This window comes from Balearica regulorum, chromosome W (assembly GCF_011004875.1).
Source record: "Balearica regulorum gibbericeps isolate bBalReg1 chromosome W, bBalReg1.pri, whole genome shotgun sequence".
Taxonomy (NCBI): domain Eukaryota; kingdom Metazoa; phylum Chordata; class Aves; order Gruiformes; family Gruidae; genus Balearica; species Balearica regulorum.
Window position 1 is genome coordinate 4038200 of NC_046219.1, and position 9748 is coordinate 4047947.

The window sequence follows — 9748 nt, forward strand, 5'->3', positions numbered from 1 at the left end:
CATGGGGCCACAGGTCCTGCCAGGAGCTTGCTCCAGCATTGGCTTCCCACAGGGTCACAGCCTCCTTTGAGTGCCTCCACCTGCTCCGGCATGGGGGCCTCCACGGGCTGCAGGTGGAATCGCTACACCCCCTCATCCTTCCTCCATGGGCTGCAGGGGGACAGCCTGCTTCACCATGGTCTTCACCACGGGCTGCAGGGGAATCTTTGCTCCGGTGCCTGGAGCACCTCCTCCCCCTCCTTCTGCACTGACCTTGGTGTCTGCAGAGTTTCTTACATCTTCTCACTCCTCTCTCTGGCTGCAAAAGCTCCCTCTAACTTGTTTTTTTTCCCCTTCTTAAATATGTTATCACAGAGGCGCTGATTGGCTTGGCCTTGGCCAGTGGCAGGTCCGTCTTGGAGCTGGCTGGCATTGGCTCTATCAGACACAGGGGAAGCTTCTAGCAGCTTCTCACAGAAGCCACCCCTGTAGCCCCCCCGCTACCAAATCCTTGCCACGCGAACCCAATACATGTATCTAAGGAAATCAAAACAGTCTTTGAACCTCTATGGCTGACCAACAAAAAATTCTGTCTTTTCTCCCCTTATAAGTGGTTATGTTTCCCAACATATGGAAGAATGCTAAAGGAGAACCCTATCAAACCCTGCCAGATGTCCTAGCTTGGTCCCCAAAGCTGGGTTTAAGATTTCTTTTCTATTCAAATACAATCTTTTGCTGTTGCTCAAGAATGCAGACAACAGCCAATCTGCCTACTCACTTTCAAAGCAAGTGTTTATGTTTCAAAATTTCAATTTCAAAAAGTCTGAGTACTTATCTTGCTTTACTTCTAATAAGTTACAAGGTTTAAAAGTGACTTAAAATGTGATGCTTTTTGGTAGAACAGTTTAGGCAGGAAATGTTACATTTTACTTAAATTGGCTAAAATAGCCTAGCTGCTTAACAATTTTCCATCGACTAGGTTACATTTACTGTCTGAAGATGCTTAACTAATAGCTAAGTTCTTATTAATCCTCTTCTCTGCACAGAATTTATCTCCTGCTGATAAAGGGACTCTTCTACCTCTCACACAACTGGATCCAGTCCACAAGAGAAGGGAGAAGGAGGTGGTGAGTAGAGCCACACCAGCCAAATCCAATGTCATCATGAACAGATGGTAAGTTCTCAGCCTCAATTTTCCCATTTATAAAATGTGTGGTTGCATTACTGCACTTTCTTATGGAGCAGAGAACTGCATATAAGGGAAGTGCAAGCTGAAAAATTGAATAGTATTTCAAAATATATTTTATGCTGATTCTAGATATGGATACCCCAGGAAGTGTAAAGGCTGCTAGAACCTGTCCTGGAGAAACCCCCCAGAGCCAGTGGTCTGATTAGAATAAAATGGTTCAGTTGGAAGGGGCCTACAATGATCATCTAGTCCAACTGCCTGACCACTTCAGGGCTGACCAAAAGTTACAGCATGTTATTAAGGACATTGTCCAAATGCCTCAAACACTGAAAAACATGGGGCATCGACCAGCTCTCTAGGAAGCCTGTTCCAGTGTTCAACCACCCTCTCTGTAAAGAAATGCTTCCTAATGTCAAGCCTGAACCTCCCCTGATGCAGCTTTGAACCATTCCCACTCGTCCTGTCACTGGATACCAGGGAGAAGAGATCAGCACTTCCCTCTCCACTTCCTCTCCTCAGGAAGCTGTACAGAGCAATGAGGCCCTCAGCCTCCTTTTCTCCAAACTAGACAAAGCCAGTGTCCTCAGACGCTCCTTATAGGACATGCCTTCCAGCCTTTTCGCCAGCTTTGCTGCCCTCCTCTGGACACATTCAAGTACCTTAACATCCTTGAATTGTGGGGCCCAGAACTGCACACAGTACTCAAGGTGAGGCCGCACCAACGCTAAATACAGCGGGATAATAACCTCTTTTGACCGGCTGGTTATGCTGTGATTTGCACAGATGAGCGGGTTCCCTCTGTCCTGTCCCTACACAAGGCTTGGAGTCAGAGGCCTGGCAGGGAACGTATTATCTCATACTTACACATAGAGTCCTTTCTCCAAACTGGCTATAGAATGTCATCATAACTTTGTGCTTTTGTCCAGTCCTTTGATGAAAGGTGTTATAGCTGTTGAAGGGTGGGCTGTACAAATGCAGGCTAACAGCAGACTCCGTGTGGCTTATGGTCTCCACATGGTGCAGGCCAATGGAGTCTATACAAGTGAGGACATGAAACAAAAGGTTGTATTAATAGACAGATGTAATGACTTCTCAAATGCCTGGAAAAGTGCCATCTAAGCCGAGACTCACTAACAAGCCAGTTAAGCACACCTACACTTTTAGGGGCAATGTATAACTCAGCACAGGGAATTTGTCTACTCTTCTCTAGCACAGATTCCTAAATCCACTGGTACTTCAGAATACCTTATCACTTTCAACACTTCATGTAAATTAATGGATTATCTACTATTGAATAAAGGCCAATAGAAATCCAAAGTAGCTTAAGGAAAGCCATGCTATCAGTAATTTAGTAGCTGTCATTCCCAAATGAGTGAAAGGCTACTTTCCTAGGAGATGCTGTTGTTCTAGAAGCAGGAAGATTTGTGTTTCTAAAAATCAGAAAAGCATTTTATAGGGAAAGAGGTTTTGTATTGTTAATTATCCTTATTATTGGGCTGAGGTCAACCACATTAAGTTAGCTACTTGTATTTGGGGCTTGAGCAGAGATATTGTTGTCTTCTACTGCAGACATCCATTTCCTAATTAATCTTTCCAATTTATTACTTTGAGGTAGGACAATCTTTTCATTTGTGTGGTCTTTTGACTAATATGACAAATGACTAATGACTGTCATACTCCCAATCTTAACTGAATAGTAAGCATAGTTGAACAGGTAATAAAACAAGGCACTGTCTTGTGTGGCTACTAATGAATTAATGGCATTTTCTGGGATGATGGAGTAGAAATCAAGGTAGTACATAAAAATGCAAGAAGATGTGAAAAATCAAATCCACAAAAACAACCATTTCCATTCTATATTGAAGCACAGTTTGATTTACTCAAGACAGACCTTGAATTTATGATTTCTGTTGTAAAAACAACTCAGGCCTATGTACTTCAATTAGTGTTATATAATATTCAAGACCTGTATTGTGCAATGTAGGCATGGTACTCTGAGAATCATAAGTATACTCTTAACTCTGATACATTTGAAGTGTAAACCCTAAGTGTCACTAACATAGTTTATCTAAATAAAGGATGTGGGGGGAAAATGCCCTAAATGTACACTCGTGTAATGGGACATTCAATAGACCTAATTTAGTAGGTTTTAACCTTAAAAGTAAAGTACAACAGAAACCAAGAGGTACACAATAGACACAAAGGTAATTATTAAAGTAGTAAGGCAATCAAATAATACATTGTTAGTGTTTTCCTTTGACTTATATCTGTTTCTTTTAAACCAAAATATCTAATATGAAACATGGCAGAGATCCAAACCGTCCCAGAGAATTAGATACCAATTTTTTTTTTAAACAACAAAGAAAGCTTTGGATCAGATATACACAGAATTGGAAAGAACCTCATAGGGAGGAGAAACTAAACAAGTCTGAGAATGCATGTCCCAGGTGGAGGAATGTCCCTTCATTGACGCATGTCAAGCTATTTCTTGCATTTCCTGTCCTATGAATTTTGTACTTTCACTTAATGTGTCATACCTTCAAATGGCTGTAGAGTACTATTTAAGTTTCCTCCATGCCCCTCACCCTGGTCTAATCCATAACCCAATACAATGCTGTGGATGTGATCCCCTTGAACTGAGGGACTTCCAGAGTTCACCCCTGCCAATTCTATAATATCTCAAATGACCCAAACAGGGGAATGTCTTCTATGGATGGGGTCTGCATGGTATGCTGTGCATGGATTGGAGGGCTGTTTGATGCTAAGCCACTCAGGAATCACAGCACCTCAAGGGACTTAAAATTGTCTTTACTATTCTCTTTCTTAAGAGTGTTAGCTCTAATAAATAGCATTTTAAGTGATATCTCAGAGTCTGAGTGCCTTTCTTACTGGGATCACAATCAACCAGCACCTCCTGGTGCAAAACAAGCAATTTCAGATAGTCACAGTGCTGAAGGCTGCTTGGTGTAGGGGAGCTAGCTGGCATTTTTAAGTACCAAGCAATTGTTTTAATGTCTTAAGAGCGAGTTAAAAGGAAGTGTTTTGTTTTACTAAATCTAAATACAGGTTTGTGCAGAATCTAAAGAGCCAAGTTCTAATGGCTTCACACACAATTGTTGAAGTACAATACTGTTATAGGTAAGAGCCTACTTACAGAGTACATGAACTCTTCTATTAGGAGTCAGACTCATGGATGGGTAGCTATCAAACAAGATATTAGAAGAGCTTACCATTAATATAGGTGCACTGATTTTCCCTTAAAACTTAGGGATTTCTTAGTCATTTCACCATTCCCTTTTTTCTCAGGCTATTCAAACAGAGTCTCCTTTAGATTTCCCTGGAGGATCTTTATAAAGCAGTGTGAGTCACTGTGATCATGGATGCTGCTACATATGTAAAAAGAATAACCAAACTCAGTTGGATATACATATTTAATTTAAATAGAGCAAACAGGACAGATGGCACAGCATATTGTATCTGGACATGGCCCTAGAATTAAATGCTATCGCACATTTATCATGCACAGACATCTTGGAAACAAACATTCACAGTGGCTACTTAAAACTGCTGCATTAGAAATGTATTGGGATAAGCTTACATATAGCAGGACTTGAAAAAAAGTCAGTTATCTATCAGCTTATGACATTGCCAGAGACAAATACAATGGAAATCCAGAGGAAGAACAGAAAAACTCTTCAGAACACAAAACTGTTGTGGACAAATGGATGCTTTTCACAATGACCCTAGGCAGAGGCCAGTATAGACTTGCAAATATACCTAATATATTTGCAGATCCCACCATGTTCCCTCCCTAAACATGGGAGAAATGAGATACTTCTGCTTCGTTTCTATGGACTCCTTACTGCTGGGATGCATAGGAGTTTGCTGAAGAAAGAAAATGCTATACTTCTCACTCTGATAGTACTAAGTGCAACCAACAACAGTAAGCTGTTAATTTCACTAGTTTGGCAAAACATGAACAGCAGGAGCTGTCTGCTTGCTTAGCAGTATGTTTTAATTCCTACATTAGAGACATATGGGCTAGACATGTAATTTAGTTTTGATTTGAGTGTGTGTTTGTTTTTTTTCCATAGAGGCCTAACTGTTACAAAAATCAGTGAGATAAGGACAAATGGAAAGCTCTGTACTCATTGTGGGTGAGGGGAAATTTGACCCTCCCTGAAGTATAGTGCTAATGAGTTTCAGTCAAAAACTTGGTACTTGTACATTACTTTTTTTCAACAAACAAATGTCAGTTTTCTACAGATTGAGATGCCAAGAAAGTAGAGCTTGCTTCAGGCATAGAAAAGTTCAAATGCCATGTTGCCATGCTCCTTCCACAAGCCATAAGAACAACTTGATCTTCATAAGAAGCAAAACCAAGTTGTGATCTCAGACTAGTTCCTAGTAAATGCCCATCCAACTCAGTTTGATATAAATTACAGTCTTAGTGGAAAAAGCACACAAGTAGAGATGATGGGCTTGGTTCTTATATCTCTCTGGGTATAACTTCATGGCATTCTTGAGAGAATACTGTAAATGTTCAATATGCATGCTCAATAAAAAAAAAAAGCAAAAAACCAACTCTGTGTTTTCTATTTATGTGCAAGGATAATCATTCAAAACCTACAAGTTCTGTTATTCCATATTTTGTTTTAGCCAGAATTTTGTCAAAAACCCTCCAAGGGACAGATCCTGCCCTCACTTTTGCAGGACTATGAAATCCAGTGTAAAGTATGTGTATACAATTTAAGAGGCTACAGGAGCATTGAAGGCTCCCAGAATACTATCCTGTGTATGTCCTATGGTGACATGCCACATTTTTTTAATTAGTTTCCTCATAAGAGCATTTCATCTCATTTTAATCAACATAGGACACTCGTATATTACTTTCAAAGTGTTACATTTATATCTATATGCTGCCTCTTACTCCATCTACACTCTGTGTATTAGGGAGACATATTTTTCCTATGATGTCAAAACATAAGCAATCAATGTTGGCATTTGACTGAACTTTTCGGGTGCTGTTATTTTTATAGAGAAGATCTGGCTGGCCAAAAGAAAGGCTATTATGCATACTTCTGATGTTACCACACTTTGTTTTTCTAATTCTTAGTTTCCTATGTTCTGTTACAATTTTGTGTTTTGTTCTGAATGGAGAAGAGTCAGTGTAAGAAAGGAGATTTAGAAAAAGTCAATCCAGAATGATGCTTGATAGAGAGGTTAAAAAGAAAAGGGTTTGTTTTGTTGCGTTTTTTTAAGGAGGTGCTGAAATAAAATGTATTTCTATTTAAATTTACAATGGGGAAGCCACCAATAGCAGGAATTAATTAGCTGTTAGCAAAGTAGGAGCAACTTACTTAAAACCTTAACTGATCTTTTATTTCCTACTGAGAAGCAACAAGAAGCCTCAACCTGCACTAGCCCAACAGAGGAAAGGACTCAAGAGTGAGGGAAAGACAACACACTGCTCACAACCAGCCAGAACAGCATGGTGTACACACACAAGTTACTCTATAGGAATCAAACATCTACCAAAGCCCAAACCTCATTTTGGTGTGTTCCTCCAGTTCAGAATCAACAGCATGAATGATGCTTTAATGATAGAGAGGTTAAAAAGAAAAGTTCAGTTCATGCAAAAGCATACTGATAAATGCCTAAGTGCGGTGAGTCGACCCCAGCCAGCAACTAAACATCCACCAGCTGCTCACTTACTCCCCACCACAGCAGGATGGGGGAGAGAATTGGAAGAGCAAAACCAAGAAAAATCTGTGGATTGAGATAAAGACAGTTTAATAAGTGAAGGAAAGAGAGAGTTAAAAAAAAAATTACAAGTGATACAAAGGCAATTACTCACCACACCTCCCACAAACAGATCAATGCCCAGCCACTCTCTAAGCAATCACTACCTTGGAAAGACTACACCCCCCTCCCCTAGCTTTTATTGCTGAGCATGATGTCATATGGCATGGCATAACCCTTTGGTCAATTCTGGTCAGCTGTCCCAGCTGTGTCCCCTCCCAGCCTCTTGCCCATCCCCAGTCTACCTGCTGGGGGGCAGAGTGAGAAACAGACAGCACTGCTGAGTAATAGCTAAAACATTGGTGTATTATCAACAGTGTTTTGGTCACAAATTCAAAACACAGCACCATATGAGCTGCTATGAAGAAAATTAACTCCATCCCAAACAAAACCAGTACACTACTGGATGTGCCAAGCCTGCACCAAGGGGTGCCATTCCCCCCAGGTTCCCTGCACAGTGCAGGGCAGGCAGCAAGTCAAGGTCACAGGCCCCTAACCTCATCCTGCACTGTCAGCTCTGCCATGAGATGATTGCTGCTGCCAGAGAGGTACCACACTGCAGGCAATTCTGTGGCCATAGAGAAACACATACTCTCTTCTGTGAGTTTGTTTTTCTTGGGGTTTTTTTGAGAGTTTTTTTTTTCTTTTTATTGCTTTAGCACATTTCTGTCTACTCTGTGGGTTATTACTGATCCTGGGAAAAACTCTGAAACCCCGCAGATTGGAGCAGCACCAAACTGAGGTGAGGGCCAGCTCACCCAGCCACAGAATGGGAGCCCAGGTGAAGCCGCTGCTGGGCATGGATCCCTGCAGCGCAGCTGGGGTACAGACATCCACCTGGCAGCCCCCAGACCCAACCCTGTTTGTGTGGTGAGAGGCACAGCATGCAGGGCGGGGCCCCAGGAGAGTTGTACCTGTACTGGTCAAATTTGGCATACTGCAGCCACTACTCAGCGTTGCTCTCATACGACTCCATGAGCACCTGCATTTCCTCCACACTGACTTTGTCTTCAGCAAGTATCTGATGCAAGATGCAGACCAGCTCCGCCAGGCTCTGCGCTTTCCACATCTCCATCTGCACCAACTGCTCCATAGCCAAACTTCCCTAGCTGAACCCTGCCACCTGCCTTTATGCGCTGGGAGGTACAGCAGGAGCCTACCACTGCCCTGGTGGATGGAGGGGCTGGGCAGCAGTGGGCGGGCCTGTGGAGCAGGCCCCAAAGTTGGCTACGTTGGTACGTTTTCCAAAATCTGCTTTTCCGTACTCTGTGGATATAATTAGTTCATCCAGAGAACTGAAGTGCTGAAAGACAGGTCTCATTTTATCCCCTCAGGCAGGAAGACGTTGCTTATTGATCCTGAAAACTTCTATAGAAGTGGATTACTTGATTGCATAGAAATCATTAGGAAAAAATATTTGCAGATCTCCAGTTTACATTTTTGCTAATGTCCTATTGACAAAAATGGCACGGGAATCTGAGTGTGCACTATAATTAACAGATTCTAGCCTCATTCACTGAGGGTATCTGTTACTGAAAATTTTAAAAAAAGAGAGAGCATTGTAATACACTCAGCATGGGAATTGTTTTCACATTCCCAGTTCTGTTTCTTCGAAAGGAGTTTACAGTATTTTACAAATCTAATTTTATTTCTGAAAAATATATATTTCTACACCTGTAGAAATGAACTATTGCACACATAGAATCATAAAATCATAGAATGGTTTGGGTTGGAAGGGACCTTTAAAGGTCATCTAGTCTATACCCCCTGCAATGAACAGGGACACCTTCCACTAGACCAGGTTGCTCAAAGCCCCATCCAACCTGGCCTTGAACAATTCCAGGGATGAGCCATCTACAGCCTCTCTGGGCAACCTGTTCCAGTGTCTCACCACCCTCACAGTAAAGAATTTCTTCCTAACATCTAATCTAAGTCCACCCTGCTTCACCTTAAGGCCATTCCCCCTTGTCCTATCACTACATGCTCTGGAATACTGTACTGGAATATTTTTTTTTAAAGGTATTATATTCATATTAATAATAATTAGCAACCGCAGAATGAAATCTCCATTTTAAAGTCAAGCTACATTCAACTAATTTTTGGTGCATTTAATATAAGGATTATTCTTTAACACTAATGCCTAATTTTAAATAGTATCTTGGTTTTGTGTGACAAGGTTTAGGAATGGGGGCTGCAGGGGTGGCCTCTGTGAGAAGAGATCAGGAGTTGCCCCCACGTTGGACAGAGTCAGTTCCAGCTGGCTCCAAAACTGATCCACTGCTGGCCAAAGCTGAGTCAGACAGCTGTGATAACATATTTAAGAAAGGGCAGAAGGTGTGAGAGAAAGGAGTGTAAAAAATGTCAAACACCCCTGTAGGCACCAAGGTCAGTGAAGAAAGAGGAGAAGGAGGTACTCCAGGCACCAGAGGAGAGATTCCCCTGCAGCCTGTGGAAAAGACCATGGTGACACAGGTTGTCCCCTTACAGTCGATGGAGAGGATCATGGCTGAACAGATATTCACACTGCAGCCCATGGGATTGATCCCATGCTGGAGCAGGAGAAAGGAGTGGCAAATACAATGCATGATGAACTGACTGCAACCTCCATTCCCATCCCCTGGCGCCACTCAGTGGGAGAAGGCAGAGAAGTTGGGAGTGAAGTTGAGTCCGGGAAGATGGGAGGGGTGAGGGGAAGGTATTTTTAGATTTGTTCTTATTTCTCATTGTCCTGGTTTTGGCTGAGATAGAGTTGTTTCTAGTAGCTTCTAGAGTGCTGTG

General features: G+C 42.0%; 1 pseudogene; it reads right to left on the reverse strand.

Annotated features, from left to right (window-relative positions):
• Positions 1-2017: 2017 nt before the first annotated feature.
• Positions 2018-8063, reverse strand: LOC142599288 (cysteine dioxygenase type 1-like; annotated as a pseudogene).
• Positions 8064-9748: the final 1685 nt, after the last annotated feature.